An 18506-nucleotide genomic window follows, 5' to 3' on the forward strand; every position below is an offset into this window, starting at 1 on the left:
GGAGGGGAACATTGTTTGGTCAACTACCGCAGTGCACCCCCCTTGGACTTGGTGGCCCGACCTCACGCCTGATATTTGTAAGTTAGCAGCAGGATCACTTTCCTGGGATATCCCTGACCACACTGACCTCCTTAAACCACCAGCTGAAAGGCAGTGTGTCCCGAGTGGGATTGAGAGCACATATGGGTGCTCGGGCAGTTCTACCTCTGAATTTTACGTTTGTCCTGCCCAAGAACGAGTCAAGAAACTCCGGCATAGGTGTAGAGAGGCATCTGATTTCTATTGTGCTGCATGGGGTTGTGAAACCACCGGAGATATTTACTGGAATCCATCCTCCTTTTGGGACCTGATCACGGTAAAGAGGAACAGTAGCTATGATAAGCCAAACCAGGGTGAGAGAGACAGTTCTAAATACCCTGAGAATGGGTGTGCCCATAGCAACAGCCCCAATGGAGTTTGCAAAGGTAAATATTGCAATCCGATACTTATAAAATTTACTAGCAAAGGGAGGCAAGATCGTCAGAGCTGGCTTAGGGGAAAGAGTTGGGGTTTGCAATTGCGTGCCTCCAGAAAAGACTCTAGATTGATTTTCAAAATCAAACTGACAGTAGAGAACCCTCCCACTGTGCTCATCAGACCCAACAAGATCCTCCCAGAACAGGGTCCTCCTGCCAGGTCCAAGCCTCTGACTCCTATAACTGTCCCATCTGTCCCTGTAAAATCCCTTAACACCGTCATTCCTCACGGACCCTCGACCATAATCTCTACATATCCCTCGACGGGACAGAGACTGTTCAACCTGGTTAGAGGAGCTTTCTATGCCCTTAATAGCACTGATCCAGATGCTACTATTGACTGCTGGTTATGCTTATCCTCCGGCCCCCACTACTATGAAGGAATTGCTTATAATAAAAATTTCAATAAAACCAATAATCATGCTTCCTGCTCATGGAGGACGGAAAAGAAATTAACCCTGACTGACGTGACAGTGTCAGGGGAGAGCCCCGGCCTTTGCATAAGGACCCCTCCCCCTTCCCACCATCATCTATGTGGCTGGACTCACTCCGTGAGCAGGACAGAGACCAGCTATTACCTTGTACTATCTCCAGTAGGCTGGTGGGCCTGTATTTTTGACCCCTCTCGTGATTTCTGTGTCATGGTTCAGCTTCTACCCCGAGTGTATTATCACCCTGCTTCCCGCCTAGAAGATGAGTATACCAATAAGAGATTAAAAAAAGAACCAGTTTCCCTAACCCTAGCTATGTTGCTGGGAGCCGGACTTGTGGTAGGAGTAGGAACGGGAGTAACAGCCCTAGTTGAGGGTAGACAGAGCTCAGTCTTTTCAGTCTCTAAAAGAAGCCATAAATGAAGACTTAGAGATGCTAGAAAAACCCATTGATGCCTTAGAGAAATCTTTGACCTCCTTATCCGAAGTAGTGTTACAAAATAGAAGAGGTTTAGATTTGTTATTTTTGAAGGAAGGAGAACTGTGTGCAGCCTTAAAAGAAGAATACTGTTTTTATACAGACCACACAGGAGTAGTCAGAGATTCTATGCAGAAATTAAGAGAAAGACTTAAAAAAAAAAAAAGCAAGATTGAGAAGTGCAACAGAGATGGGTTGAGTCATGGTACTCTAAGTCCCCATGGGTGACCACTTTATTTTCTGCCCTTGCTGGACCAATTCTTATTATATGCTTGGTTCTAATCTTTGGCCCTTGTTTAATAAATAAAGGACTTGCTTTCATTAGAGATAAGATAAATGCAGCGGAGCTTACGGTTCTCCAATGCCAATATCAACCCATAGTTAAAATAGAAGAAAAATATAATTACCATCCCCCATATGAGGATACCAATTTAAAAAAAAAATTCTAAGATTAGAATTATGTAGTAGAAGAAGGGGGGAATAAAAGGAGTTAGAACTTCTCAAAGTCCATAATTAAGGCGGCAAACAGACCTAGAGAAGGGAACAGAACAGTATAAGCCCCAGCATGCCCCGACAGGCCTAAAACAAGGCTGTTAAGTCATTCCAGGACCTGACTGACCATAAAGATAAGGGACATGCCTGGACAATCTCCGCTGAGTCATGAGCCCTCTGGACTGGTGTCACCCTGTCTCCTGCCTCTTTGAAGTAGTTTAATGTTGACCAGACTTCCTGCTAACAAAGATAAGCCGCCCTCCTACATTGCTGATGCCCCATCTGCATGTACTGCTTGCTGATGTAACCGCACGCCAATTCCTCCCGCCAATGTTTAAATCAGCCAATCATGTGTAACCGCGCCAAAACCCCCTGAGTTTTTCCTATATAAACCACTGGTTTCCAAACCTCGGGGTCAATTCCTCTGTCTCCTGTGTGAGATACCAGTCGGCCTGGAGCTCCGATATTTCCGATATTAAACTGCCTCGTGTGTTTGCATCAAGTCGGTCTCTCGCATTTCCTTGGGTGTGCGCCATTCCGAGACTCAAATGGGGATGAGTCTCCCCAAAGCGGGGTCCTACACTATAAGGAAGAATCTGGACACAGGATACAGCGTGTGAACACACGGATGACCAGGTACAGGTCCAGCCCTCAGTAGGGGCTACCTCAGTCAACTCTGTGATTTCACTTTTTTTTAAAAAAGGTTTAATTTTATTTTATGTTCATGTGCGTTTGCATGTGTGTATATCTGTATAGCACACATGCAGTGCCCTCAGAAGCCAGAAGAGGGTGTCAGATCTTCTGGAACCAGAGTAATAGGGGGTTGGAAATTGCCATGTGAGTAATGGGAGTTGAACCCAGGTCCTCTGGAAAAATCAGCAAGTGTTCTTAACTCCTGAGCTCTCCCTCCAGTTCCAGTTTTACACTTTTAGCCTCCAGGAATTTGAAACAGCAAGAGTCTGTTGCTTCAGACACCCAGTCTTGGTACTTTCCTTATGACAGTTCCAGAAAACAAATACAGATGTCATTCCAGAGCTCTCCCAGGACTGTCTGGCAGCCACTGCTTCACACATTTGGGGCCAGATTTTAACCTGTGGTTATGTGTATCTCTTGCAAAAGGCTTGGAGTGACAATGACAGGTCACTGAAGCATGTGCCCAAGGCTAGACCTAGAGGACTGCATTGTTTGGTTACAGTTAAAAACCACAACAAAAGACAAACTGTCAGAATCAATGCTTTGGATAAATTTGTTTTTAATCTTTAATAGAACCAACTTGATTCCTCACTACCCCCAAAGTGTTTACTTTCCTACTATACTATTTTTCTTGGAAATAAACTATTTTTTTAAACTTAGCATTTGTAGTGTCTATTCCTGGTTGTCAACTTGACTATATCTGGAATGAACTACAATCTAGAATTGGAAGGCTCACCTATGATCCTAATTTGGAGGCTCAGAGATAGAAGTTTCTGACCTGGATCTTGGTATGGAGATCTTGAAGCATAGTGGATATGAATTCCAGAGGATTAAGACAAGGAGATCTCCGAGTTCAAGAACATCTGGGATTAAAGGCATGGAGGCACACGCCTTTAATCTGGGCCACACCCTCTTCTGGAGAACTACAGTCTTTAATCTGGGCCACACCCTCTGCTGGAGATATATAAGGACTTTGGAAGAAGGAAGATTGACTGACTTTTCCTTGCCTGCTTGCCTCGTGGGACTGAGCAACTGCTAAATCCTTGGACTTCAATCCACAGCTGCTGCTGACCATTGTTGGGGAGTTGGACTATAGACTGTAAGTCATTGACAAATTCCCTAACTATATAAAGACTACCCATACGTTCTGTGACTCTAGAGATCCCAAAATAATACAGCATTAAAAACTAAGGGAGGTGTAGCAGAGGATGTCTTTACTCACAACACTAAGGAGGCAAGGTGTCAGGGAGATCAAAGCCAGGGTGGTCTACATAGTAAATCCCAGGGCAGTCACACTGTGTAGAGAGAATCTGTCTCAAAAGAGAAAAACAGTAAATAAATACATGAATACGCACATACAAGCATGTAGACATACATCAATACAAAAATTAAAAAGAAATAAAAACTATGTGATGGTACATCTTCACTGTTGGCTTGACTGGGTTTAGAGTTGACAGGGAAGCAGCTCTGGCTGTATCTTTGAGGGCATTTCCAGAAAGGTTTAGCTGACAAGGGTTGACTCACCCCGAGCGTGGACAGCGCTACCCCGTGGCTGTAGTCCTGGCCTGTATAGGGGGAGGTGAGCTGAGCTACAGCTTCTGTCTGTCTGCTTCCCAACTATGGACAGTGCGCCAACTGCCTCAGATGCTGGATACATGACTTCTGAGGCCAGACAACCCGAACCACCTCAAACCATGAGCCAAAATACCCCACTCTTCAGTTCCTTCTTTTCAGTAATTTTTTTTCAGAAAGAAGAAGGAGGAGAAAGAAGAGGAAGAAGAAGAAAAGGAGGAAGAAGAGGAGGAAGAGAAACTTTATTTTCCCCAAACAGATCTAGGATAGGTCTGCTAGGTTTTTTTGTGTCTGCTCACTTCAAGGCAGAAAAACAAGGAGTGCTCTAGAAGACATGTCCAAGGCCTCTTCCTCAAAACCTGTCTATTCTGTGCCTGGTGTCTTACTTCACTCTCTCCCAAGCTCCTGTCTCTTAAAGAGTCCAGTCTTAACATGTCTCCTAAACTAAACTCAGAGAGAGGACATCTTGTTTATTGTATAATACACCACCTGTCAATTAAAAAAACCTATGGCCTATAGGAAAGGGTAGAATAGGTGGTGGGACATCGAGGGGGCAGAAAGAATTCTGGGTAGAACAAGACTGGGGAGTTCCTCTGGGAAAATGTGACCAGAGGGACTCATTGTGCCTGAGCACAGGTACTTAGCCACATGGCAGAACATAGAATAAAATTAATGGGATAACTTTAGTTATAATCTAGTCAAAGCCTAGCTATATGACCATGGTATTTGGAGATATATTTTGAGTCTGAGTCTTATTTCTGGGAGCATGAGTCTGGGAAGAAGAATAGGACCTAACTTCTACATAAGCTTACCATGTTTCTATGGCATGAATACTTCATCTTTTAAGGAGCTTGTTTTGCCTTCATTTTAATTCCCTTTGCAAGAAAAAATTTGGCTCAAATAACATAATGGCAGTAAGGAAGGATGCTCTAGTCTCTCTGTTGTGATCAACCCTTGCTAGACTCCCCTGTGGTCTGTCTTTCTTGAGGCCTTGGAACCATCTGGCCTCCGATTAATACACAGAGCCTCCTGGGCTGCTCTGGGCAGCTCCTATCCCACCCTTGGTTGTGAGCTTAAGGCTGAGCTCCCACTGTTCTGACCCATTATAGTTCTTGCAGTCTTCTAAGTCTTCCAGCACCCTTGTGCCTGCCTAGTGGAGTGCAGGACATTTTGGCTATATTCCGTCTCCCTGGAGACGGTCACAGCCTCAGTGAAGCTGGTCTATCTCAGTGGGTCTCTCATCTTTTCCCATCCTGCCTCTTGGAGCTCCATGTTGGGACACTGTTTAAACACGGGGATTTGTAAGAAGTTTACAATGTCACTGCCTCTTATATCAGGAAATAGGAAATTAGTTATGTGCCCATCTCTACATCTCTGTGGTCTGGCTGCCATCAGCCATGTTGACCTCAAGTAGAGTTGAGGAATAGGGCCACACATATGCAAACTTCTCTCCCAACCTGGAAGTTGGGCTTTCTGTCATATTCTCCAGTGTCTCTTCTCAGTGATTCATGGCACACCCTTGATTCAATCTCCAGGTTCATTTCTCAGTGTTAGGAGACAGAGAAGGCTAGTTTTCTTATTGCAACTTTAAATTTATTATTGTCTTTATTATTATTACTTTTTATATGTGTGGAAGTGTTTTGTAGCATATATGTCTGTGTACCACGTGTGCCTAGTGCTTGCTGCAGAGTCCAGAAGAGAGTACTGGATCTCCTGGAACTGGGGTTACAGAAGGTTGTGAGCTGTCGTGTAGGTGCTCAGAATCAAACCCTGTCCTCTGGAAGAGCACTCAGTGTTCTTAACCTCAACATCTCTCCAGCCCCTTGTTGCTATTTTTCTAGATGTGTGTTTTAAACTATCTGTTTTTATTGATATTTTGAGAGATAGCGTCTTTATTCTAGCCTGTTTCCAATGTTCTTCTGTAAGTCATGCCCTAGAACATGTTAATGTTTGGTGACCACAAGCTGCTCAATTTACCATTGCAAAATCCCTATGCTGCTACTTTCTTTCTTTCTTTTTTTTTAATTGTAAATCTTTACATTCCAAATATTGTAGCCTTCAAATTCATAAAATAAATACTAAAAGACAGAAAAACCATACACATTGTGGTGCAATGATAACATCTATCTAATAAAAGACTCAAGCATTCAGGCATTGAGAGGGTATAAATTAAAAGAATGGCTTTTGTACAAGATAAAAGATAAAAATTTAATTTAATTCTTCTTATGTAGAAATGTAGATTTCCCAGCACCATTTGTGGAGTAAGCTATTTTTTCCAATGTATCTTGATTCTTTTGTCAAAAATAAAGCAGAAATAGCTTTGCTGTTTTAGTTCTGGGTCTTCTACTCTACTGGTCTTCCTGTCTAGTATCAGACTGTCTTTAGGAATATAGCTTTACAGTATAATTTGAGGTTGGGTATTGTATAGCCTTAATAGTGGTCTTGCTATTAGGATTGCTTGGTGATCATGGATTTGCTGTTCCATATGCTGCTACTTTCTAACACTGTGACTGACCTCTGGAGGGTTTTTGTTTCCTCAGATACTAAATAGGAGAAAGAAATAAGATGCAATTCCCACAATTGCTGTCAAGATTAGCAAGTAATATCCATAGAGGATTAAATGCAAGATACAGCACTGAGTTCTTGGTTTGGAAGATTTAGCCAGAATCCATTTTGCAACAAAGTTGACTACAAATTGCTGTCAGAAGAATGCAGCAAACATTTGAAGCAACAGTGAGGTGATTGTCTATGTAGCAAGCACTAACAACTTGTAGACTCTTAGACCACCCAGTTACTTATACACTACACATGGAGGAGTTACCAGAGCCAATCATTCCAGTGCTTACAAGACACAGGAGAAGAGGGAGCTTGGAAAACTGTGAGTGGTAGGAAACCCAAGGGAATGTGATGTTCCACTATAGGAAAGGGTAAGTGGCCAATAGCAAATCCTGCAGAGAGCCTTTCAAAGTGTAGGTACCACTGGGTTAAGGAATAAAGATAAAGATTTGGAGACAGCAAGAGTAGACATCCTTTTAAAGGAAGCCTGGCAGTGAAGGCAAGGTATCTATACACCAGAGGATCATTGGAGTTTATCTGTTTCTAAGATGGGAGCAACATCTTGGAGTTAACAAGTTTCAAATGAGTCTGCAGGAGAGAAGGAGAATGTAGCAGGGCCTGGAGCTCAGAGGAAGAATGCCCCAAGCAGATGGAAACATAGGACTCCAGCTTAGAAAAAAGAAGTCTCCTCTCTCCTGGTAACAGAAAAAAGATGGGTCCAGATAGGAGTTAATGTATGGGCAGGAGAGGGGAGGTTCTGGGAAGTAGAGTCAGATCTATCTGGTAGTTTCTCTACTCCCTGTGAATAAGCAGGACCATTCCCAGTGGAAGCTGGGAGTCTGTACACAGAGCAGAATGGAGCTGTTCTGAGAGAGAGAGAGAGAGAGAGAGAGAGAGAGAGAGAGAGAGAGAGAGAGAGAGAGAGGTTCTGTGGGACACACTGATATACCTAATAGAGCAAATGATCATATTTTCATTCTAAAATTCTAAAACTTGGAATCCTATTTTTCAGGGTTTCAAAATAAAGCCCATGCAAATCTCATTAACTACTGTGATGATCAGTTTTAATTATTAACCTGACAGATTCTAGCATCTCAGTGAGAGGTCATCTAGATTAGGTTGACCTGTAGACCCATCTATGCCAGATGGTTTTGATTGATTTTATTGATGCAGGAGGACCTAGTTCACTGGGACAGCATCTTTCCCCAGCTTTGGGTCTTGTATTGTGTAAAAGTGGAGAAAGGAAGCTGATGGATACAGCCTGGGCCTGTTTCTCTCTGCACTTAACCGTGGATATAATTTTACATTTGAAGTTCTTGCTGCCTTGCCATCCCTGCTGTGGTGGACTGTACCCCGGAATTACCAGCTAAACATTTTAAATGCTATCTCCCAAAGCTGATTTTTGTTGGGGGTACTTTTGACACAGGGGCAGCCAAGAAACTAACACAACTCCATTCACTGACCTGGAACAGAGGCTAAGGAGTGTATTGTTAGCATGTATACCTCAGGATTACATTTCTCTAGCTAGTTACAAAACAGCCTTCTCCTAAACAACAAACTAGTGAACTGAGCCCTTTAGTATTTTGTAACTAAACTACACATACCTAATAAAATAAATTGATATTGAACTGACTTCATGTTTCTACCAAGAGCCAATGTTCTCTTCACTTTCAAAGATTTTTTTCAACTACCACCATGTGATGTTTTGCTCAATTAATTCGAAAGCAAATTTTTCTTTTGAGTCCAATTTCAGAAAGAGATATACTGAAAGGTAAATGCTCTGCCAGCCTTATACTGCTTCCCATATTTATTTTCTAGCTAATAACAATTTTCCAGACCAGCTACAGGATAAATGAAAACTTTGCTTTGCTTAAGTGTTACATCTTGTTCAATTTGTTCCTAAACAAAATGGGAATGTGGATTTTTTTTTTTTTTTTTTTTTTTTTTTTTTTGTCTTTTAAGAATGGGAGAATACATGATAGGAGAGACCAGGCATACGACAAAATTTGTGACTCCTTGCCCGAGAAATCATTTTGAATGTATCATTTCTTTGAAACAAAAGTTTTATGCTTAAAGTTTCTTAAAAGTAAGCCAAGTGCCGGGCAGTGGTGGTGCACTGAAACAAAAGTTTTATGCTTAAAGTTTCTTAAAAGTAAGCCAAGTGCCGGGCAGTGGTGGTGCACACCTTTAACCCAGCACTTGGGAGGCAGTAGGCAGGCAGGTGGATTTCTGAGTTCGAGGCCAGCCTGGTCTACAGAGTGAGTTCTATGAAAGCCAGAGCTGTTACACATAGAAACCCTGTCTTAAAAGTATCACAATTACCACTATTGACGTTGTTGGAGGCAGTGGCAACAGTAACAGCATTCATTAATGTTTGTGCCACAAGTGAGACCACGCAGAGGTCAGAGGGTAGCCACGTGGAGTCTTCCCCACTGGTCCTGGCTTTGGGAATCACTGCTCCAGTTCTCATCTAAGCTGAAGCTGCTCTTTATTTAGCCTTTTATAACTCTTTGTTTCTACCATTCCCACATGTTCTTTGAGTTCATTACTAAAAACCCTTCATTAAAAGTCAAGCCACCTAATTAAGAATCACTTAACAAAGTGCTTTCAATTAATCAGGCAACTATTTAGGGAAGATAAATGTTTTGTCTCATTACGGGTACAAAATAAGACCTTAGGCAATAACACAGAGCTTCCTTTGCCCTATTGTCTAACTTGGGTTTGAACCTGACCCCGGTTCACATCCTAGATCATTTTCTGTGGGACAGCAGGATATACAAGACTGGGTGATCTATAAAGGACTTAGATTTATTTGTGTTCATGATTTTGGAGGTTGGGAAGTTCACAACTGGCAGCTGCCTGAGATGCTCTGTTGCTTCTGTTCTTGGTGGACAGAGAAAGGCCAGTGGGGTCTTTGCAGGGAAGGTAAATCACAAAGGGAGGGCTGACTCATTTAAATGGATCAACTCCCAGAAATCCAGGAATCAGCTGATTTTCCAGCCACCACAAAAAATATTTTTAAGCCATTCAGTCCTCAGAGCATCTGTACTAGAAGATCTTGGTAAAATCTGAAACACAAATTTTAGGATTGGAAAGAGGCTTGTCTTACCTGGCTGGTGAGAAGGCTCATAGGGTAAAGACATTAATTACCAAATCTAAAGACCTGAGATGTATTCCTGGAACCTACATGGTGGAAGGAGAGAACTGATACCAAAAGTTGTTCACACAATAAATAAATAAATACTTAAATAAATGTTGTGGTAGACATTTTGATTTCTTTAAAAAACACAGAAACAGCCGGGCGGTGGAGGCTCACGCCTGTAACCCCAGCACTCTGGGAGGCAGAGGCAGGCGGATTTCTGAGTTCAAGGCCAGCCTGGTCTACAGAGTGAGTTCTAGGACAGCCAGGGCTACACAGAGAAACCCTGTCTCGACAAAACCAAATCCGGAAAAAAAAAAAAAAAAAAAAACAACAACAACAAAAACAAAACAAAACAAAAACAACCAAAAAACACAGAAACATTTTAAGAATATGTTTTTTTTTTCATACCGGGTGTGGGATGTGGGGCTGCTTCAGTTGTCCACAGCAGCTGACTATGATTTGCCTCATGCTCTAGCAGAGTTGTGATTTTTATGCCAGCTACAGATGGTTTCTAGGAGTGTGTGACATTTGGAATTCCAGAAACTCTTCAGATGGTATGTAAATGCTAGAGGCAGGGATGCTGTTGTTGGATAATTGGTTGGTGGATGGTTGCTGTTGGTCTCAGTTTGTGAAGCAGTTGTGTGCAAAGAAGAAATAAGACATTAGATACCCTGATAGGGAAGATCAAACTTGCCCCCAAGGAACTAGACATCCCTAATCAGCAGGAAGTAGTCTGAAAATAACCTCACTCTTTCCCTTCTAAACTTTTCTCTCTCCTGTCTAGTGTGAGAGGGTTGAAAGGGTAGAAAAAGAGTAGAGGAGGGTGGAAGAAAGAAGAACCCACAAAATAGCAAAAGTCTGGCTATAAAAGGTAATATTAATTTTTTAATTTTTAAATGTTTGTGTGTATGCGTGTTTTGCCTGCATGAATGTCTGTGTGTCACATGAAAACAGGACTCTCAGAGGCCAGAAGAGGATATTGGATTCTCTGGGACTCTAGTTACAGATGGTTGTAAGTACTGGGCAGATAAAAGGAACTTGTCTAATCAGGTACTGTCATTTTGACTTCAGACTCCATTTTACCTAAGCTGACAAACTCCCTCTCTAAGCAGCAATAGTTCCCCAAAACATACCTATTACCAGCCCCTTCTCTAAGAAACGATAGCTACTCAAAACATAATGCCTGTTCTCTAACAACAGAACAAATGAATTTGATTGGTTGGAAAAAACCACTTACATTCATGTCAGTTGATAGTGATTGGACACTTGGGAAATTCCCTAATCCCAGAGTTCTGCTTGGTAAAAATTGCAACTGTAACTTGGTTCAAATATTTGCCAGTTTTATGCTTATAAATCCTGCTTCAGACCCTACTTGGGGCTGCCAGGAGAAACAAGGCTTCCCAGTCCTCCTGATGATCAGCAACTCTGCTTATGTGGTGGGGATAGTATAAGATTTTGCAGCCCACTGATGTTTTCTCTCACCTTCCTCACTGTATGCAGCAGACACAATGTAACAGGAAGCTGTCATGTGGCTGCTGGGAATTGAACCTGGGTCCTCTGCAAGAGCAAGCTCTCTCAGCTGCTGAGCTACCACTCCAGCTCCTAATTTTTTTTAAAACTCTTCCCACTCCTTCCACCACTGCACTCTCCTACCATCTGCTGCTCCTGAGTTTGGATCGTCTTGGTTAGACCTCAGGCCACCACAAGGGGAAGCTCCACCTCTTCTCTTTTGCCCCATGACTTCTGAGAAACTGCTGAAACTTAGCTGGAACATGGCTGATGCAGAGCTGGGTCCCTGGAGCATAACACCCAGACTTCAGCCATCTTTACTCCCCTACCAAACGAGGTTCCCATTCTGCCATCTTATGTTGTTCCCACTATCTCTGAGTGGAGCCCTTGTGACAGTCCAACTTGTACCTCTTCTGGAATTCCAAGAGATTAAACAACTTCATTTTGTGATGGTTGGGGAAAAAAACAAAACAAAACCAGAATCAACAGTATTACAAAATCACCCGTTGTCCTCTATGCATACATGTGATCCAGCATGCCTGACCATCTTTATTTTAAAAATAACTAGTCTCCACTGTTACTGTTCATTATCTTTCCTTCTACTTTACTTTTGATGTTTCTTGGTTGCCTTCACAACTTCTTGAATTCTATTATTACCAAAAGAGACTGATAAAAAAGAAGAAACTTTCAAAATATTTTGATTTATTTATATTTACTATATAAATTTTATTATACTAATTAATCTATGGAGCTTCTTTTTGTAACAGGCCCCAGACCTTAAGCATAGCTGGAGTCACTTTAGAGGCATCGAGACAACATTCTGACTGAAGAGCCCAGTACCTGATAAAATGAGAATAAAGACCTAACCCATTACAGACTAGAGTTCTGGAGAGTCCCTAAATGTGCTAGCCTTGCTGCTTGGCTTCTGTTGCTCTTCTTACTGCCGTCTGTTCTTGCTAACTGAAGGGTGTCAACTGGGATATGGTTTCTGTGTATAAAAAGCCAAGATTGGTGTGATGGTTTGTGTATGCTCAGCCCAGGGGATAGCACGATTTGGAGGTGTGGCCCTGTTAGAATAGGTGTGTCACTGTTGTATGGGCTATAAGACCCTCATCCTAGCTGCCTGGAAGCCATTCTTCCAGTAGCAGCCTTCAGATGAAGATGTAGAAGTCTCAGCTCTGCCTGCACCATGCCTGCCTAGATACTGCCATGCTCCAACCTTGATGGTAATGAACTGACCCTCTGGATCTGTAAGCTAGCCCCAATTAAATATTGTCCCTTATAAGAGTTGCCTTGATCATGGTGTCTGTTCACAGCTGTAATACCCTAACTAAGACATTCGGTAAGACCCATGGCTACATGGTTTGGGCAAGTTTCTTGTGTAGCCCTTTGGGCCTGTGAATCAAGATTTTCTATTGGCTTTAAGAGTCCCTGCGTTCTCTGAAGGAGTTACCTTGCTACAGTTTCTCACTCGCAATGTGCTTCTTCCTGTCTCCCCATTGTAGCAGGAATGAGGCACATTTGTTTGTTGAAACTTTCACCCAAGTTTATTTCCTTTGTCTTGATCCCATCCATAATTTCAAGTGAGGCTCAAACCGAATGTGGTTTATCCCTTACTTTTTTAATCTCATAAAACTCATGTTCTGTCTGGGGCTGTAGCTCATGTTGGCAGAGGGCTCACTTGGCGTGCACAGGGCTGCATTTGATTCCCAACGCTGCAGATACAGCAGCCTGGTGGTGCATACCCATCTACACTAGCACTTTCAAGGTGGAGGCAGGAGGATCAGGCATTCAAGGTCATCCTCAGCTATACGATGAGTTCAAGACTAGTCTGGGTCACAAGAGATCATCTCAAAAATCAAATTGTTTCTGTTAGTTGTTAGAATGTAAATATTTTCTTGATATATAACAAACATGTCTTTCAAGTGGACCCTATCTGCTTGTAAGTCTTTATTTATGTGGCAGGCCTGTCAACATTTAACACTTAAGCACAAAGCACACACTTCATAGGTCCTTACTAGTCAAAGTCATCTTTTCCATGCCTGTAGTGAACTCATAAAAACTTTTGTCTGTAAAACACATCAGTTTTTTTTTTTGTTTGTTTGTTTGTTTTTTTTGGGGGGGGGTTGTTTTTTTTTTTGTTTTGTTTTTTTTCTAATGTGTTAAGAAATCTAGAGCTGGGGCTGGAGAGATGGCTCAGTGGTTAAGAGCACTGACTGCCCTACCGGAGATCCTGAGTTCAGTTCCTAGCAACCACATGGTGGCTCACAACCATCTGTAATGAAATCTGATGCCCTCTTCTGGTGTGTCTGAAGACAGCGAGAGTGTACTCACATATATAAAATAAATCTTTAAAAAAGAAAAAAAAAAAGAAATCTAGGGGAATTTCAAGCAAGATGCTGAAAAGTTTAAGTTATGATTTGAATTTTACATGCCAATGTACTTCTGTAAGCCAGCCACAGCAGACATACAAATCTATTTTATTCAAGTTGTTGAATTATTGATCGATACCATTTTCAAAGACTGCTCATTGCACTTGAGGCACATAGAAAACCCTGACAGGTAAAGAAGACATTTAGCAATAAAAACAATGGAATACATCTGATTTTCAAAATGTTACAACAAATACATTTTACCCCACAAAGAACTGCAACTAGTTTTATTTGAATTGAATTTCAGTGCTATCAAATGATCTGAGACTCTTTGCTTAGATTGGTCTAGTTACATGGCTGTCTGCTTTGCAGACTTCACCATGATGCTAGAAGTCAGCTTCAAAAGCACTGGATGAATAAACTGATGTGTAATAAAATTTAGACACTGGGTTAAGATAGTAAGTATATGTTGAGTAATCTTTTAAGTGTCCAACTTAACTATGCTGTGATACACAACTCATTTTATTGCAATTGATGCTAATTAGGCCCTATGGTAATAAAATTTTAACAAATGCAGCTCCCCAAAATGGACTATCTACTTACATATTTAAATTACACAGACTAAAAAAAATGACAAAGAATGAAAACTAAACCAAAGGTCACACTTTATTGATGGATAATCAGAATTTATTTCTGAAGATAACAATGTTTATTTCTTCATAAACATCACAGAGTGCATTTGTTATTCATTATGAAAACTCCTAATGGACAGTGCTATCCTCTTAAACTCTGCTAAGTCATCCATACTGAATAAGGATGCACTGGCTAGGTTTACATCAACTTGAAACAAGCTAGAGTCATTTAGGAAGAGAGAACATCAATTGAGAAAACACCCTCACCGGATTGGGCTGTGGGAAAGACAGTGATGCATTTTCTTGATCACTGGGGGCGGGGGGGGGGGGGGTGTTCGACTCATGAGCTGGACATCCTGGGTGCTATAAGAAGGCTGAGCAAGTCATGGGTGACAAGCCAGGGACCATCACTACCTTATGGCTTCTGCATCAGTTCCTGCCCCAGCACCCCTGGATGGTGGGTTACAAGCTGTGAGATGAAACCAATCCTACCTTCCCCAGCTGCTTCTGGTCAGTGTTTCATCACAGCAATAGAAGGCCAAAGACAAAGGAACTGCTTAATGTCTGCTTCAGACTTTGGAAAAGAGTCCCTCTTTGTAATTAACTTGCCCTTTTTTTTTTTTAAATGTACTTTTAAAAGTAACTTTAACAGGAGCTCATTTGGGGAAACATTCTCATATGTGTACTTTCACAGGAAGCAAAATCCACAAAAGCCAAGTGCTAAGTGAATAAAATAAGCCAACTCTTGACATCATTATGGCATTTAAAGTCAGATGCACTTCCAAAAAAAATCATGGAGGAATGATCCTTAAATGCATACTAAAACCAGGAAGACAAATTTTAAAAGTTACATTGCAAGGATTGGTGTCTTAAATGTAAAACCTAATGCAAAAGTGGGGTAAGGCGTGGTTTTGAGGGTCTAATGAGGATGGCGTGACAGAGAGAAGAGCAATAGACTCAGCAGTCACGTCTGTCAGCTACAGGCAGAGTGATGCCAGTGTCTGCCTGTTATGCGATAGAGCTTTTGCAGCTTGTTTGTTGGTAGGCTTTGTTAAAGATAAATTAACCTTTGAGATGGTGCTCTGGACTGCTATTATGGGATAGGGTAATGTGTATTTTTTCTTTAATTGTAGGTTCCAGTGACACATGGTGTTTGCTATAATCAAGTAGCTAGTTTTGGCAACATTTTTGAAGCAGGTAGCTTAGTTTACAACCTCATATTGTTTGGGGGATATGCACACCACCTCTTCTGGTAACGCACTTTTCCAGCCTAGCTCCTTTCTGTGTTTTATGCACACAACCTCTCCAAACAAAGCACCTGGAAACTTTGGAATCCCTCTGTATCTGAACCTTTCTACTGCTGTGAAAAAACACTCCTAATTTACAGAAGGGCGGGCTTTGGGGGCTTATGGTTCCATAGGGTAAGTCCAACATCATCAGAGCCAGGAAGCATGGCAGCAGAAACAGCTGAGAACTCACACTTCAGACCACAGATAGCAAGCAGAGAGTGAACTTGAAGTGGCACAAATCTTTAAATTTTAAAACCTGCCCCAGAGTTAGCATGGTGGCAATACGTCTTCAATCCCAGCACTTAGGATGTAGAGGCAGGCAGCTCTCTGAATTTGAGGCCAACATAGTGTACACAGATCCTGTTTCAAAAAGCAAAAAATTTACCCACAGTGACATGCTTCCTTCAGCAATACCTCAAAAGCCTCCCCAAACAGGGCCACTTCCTGAAGGGAAAGATTTAAATGCCAGAGAATATGGGGAAATCATATGCAAACCTTTGCACTCTCTACTGTACAACTGCGTTGGGCCACATCTATTACCATCTCTAATAATAGTGTACATTTTCCTACTTCTGGTAACAAATTGACTGTTTCAAGTGTATTACCAATGTATCTAACTATGAAGAAGAGCCCTTTTGGCTTGAGCTGGTTTTGGGGGTGTGTAAAACTATGTCCTCTAGTAACCGTTCAGCATATTATGCCTATGCATAATCAGTTGTACATATAAATAAAATTGGATGCATTATGGGAAGAGCCATGTGCAGTAAGTTAGAAACCAGCCTCTCCCTCCCTGAGACCCCAAAGAGAGTATCTTAACTCCTGTGGCCTGCTATTAATCTTGGCAGTGTATCCTTTTAATATGAGCTCTTACTACTTCAAATAAAATCACCTTGCTTCTTTTGCAAATCAGTATGAGCCTCTATATTTTATTCTTTTGATAAAAGGCCAAGACCCTGAAAGCACCTGGACCAGGTCCCGACCACTGGTGACATTTCCACTGGCTGTACATTTTGTGGCAGTAGATGTAATTTGCATACTGCATTTACCCCGAGTTGAAACATTTTCTTTTGCGGGGGAGGGATATTCAAGACAGGGTTTCTCTGTATAGCCCTGGCTGTCCTGGAACTCACTCTGTAGACCAGGCTGGACTCGAACTCAGAAATCCACCTGCCTTGGTTTCCTAGTGCTGGGATTAAAGGCGTGTGCCACCACCGCCCAGCCAGAACATTTCTTTAAAAAGGAGTCTAGTATCCATTTCATCCCCCACACAAAAGGATGCTCTCTCTGGACACCCCATCTCTGCTTACAGCACTCGGAACTGGAAAGTCCTGGTGCGCTTTCAAAGCACACACACAAGCATATGGAGTAGTTTAGAGAAAGTTCATTTGTATTTAAAGACATGCTTTTTCATAACCACCAGCCATAAAATGGTTTATCTCTGTGTCAGTAATCTAGAAATCAGATTTAAAAATTATTTCTTCAAAATATCTTTAAAGCACTCTTAAGTAACTCTTATGTTCTCTAGGTACTGTGTGTTCACTGTGTGTTCACTGTGTGTTTACATCTACCAAGGTTGAAACCCTAGGAGTACAAGGGACTTTCCTTTCCTTTCACAAACCATCAAGCATCAAATGAAGCTTTACAGACATAGGACTAAAAAAACTAGCAATTAATAGTAACTAGCAATTACCTTTCTTTGGGAGTAAGTCAAGAAAATATGAATTTGAAATTTCAAAACATCCCTTATTTGCTGAAAGTTAGAGAAAATCTTCTCATTAGAGAAAAACACATCATAGAGATTCCAGATTACTGCAGTAGAGTAACATCAAGCTCTGGATCTCTCCTTCACATCGAAAGGTTGTTTCTACTAGACAATAGCCTGTTAACATGCAGAGGCATTGTGTCTAATAAAGTAACATGCACACATGAAGGGATTCATTCTTTAAAACTCCCAACAACCTCTAGCATATCAATAAAAATATTAATTGAGAAAGCAGTATAGTTTAATGGCAAAGCCCATGTTCAGCAGTGGATGGTCAGCACAAAACCAACTCAGTGGTGTTTTGGGAAGATTTTGTGTCGGACTGCCCTGTCTGGGTTTTTTTGTTTGTTTGTTTGTTTTTTGTTTTTAAGAATTATTATTTTGATGGTTCCCTTTGCCATTACAGAAACTTTGTAATTTCATGAGGTCCCATTTGTCAATTCTTGATCTTAGAGCATAAGCTATTGGTGTTCTGTTCAGGAACTTTCCCCCTGTACCCACGTCCTCAAGGGTCTTCCCCAGTTTCCTATTAGCTTCAGAGTGTCTGGCTTTATGTGGAGGTCCTTGATCCATTTGGAGTTGAGCTTAGTACAAGGAGATAAGGATGGATCAATTCACATTCTTCTGCATGCTGACCTCCATTTGAACCAGCACCATTTGTTGAAAAGGCTATCTTTTTTCCACTGGATGTTTTCAGCCCCTTTGTCGAGGATCAAGTGGCCATAGGTGTGTGGGTTCATTTCTGGATCTTCAATCCTATTCCATTGATCCTCCTGCCTGTCACTGTACCAATACCATGCAGTTTTTAACACTATTGCTCTATAGTATTGCTTGAGGTCAGGGATACTGATTCCGCCAGAATTTCTTTTGTTGTTGAGAATAGTTTTAGCTATCCTGGGTTTTTTGTTATTCCAGATGAATTTGAGAATTGCTTTATGAAGAACTGAGTTGGGATTTTGATGGGTATTGCATTGAATCTGTACATTGCTTTTGGCAAAATGGCCATTTTAACTATATTAATCCTGCCAATCCATGACCATGGGAGATTTTTCCATTTTCTGAG

The sequence above is a fragment of the Apodemus sylvaticus genome, chromosome 5 (assembly GCF_947179515.1).
Source record: "Apodemus sylvaticus chromosome 5, mApoSyl1.1, whole genome shotgun sequence".
In the NCBI taxonomy this organism is placed as follows: Eukaryota; Metazoa; Chordata; class Mammalia; order Rodentia; family Muridae; genus Apodemus; species Apodemus sylvaticus.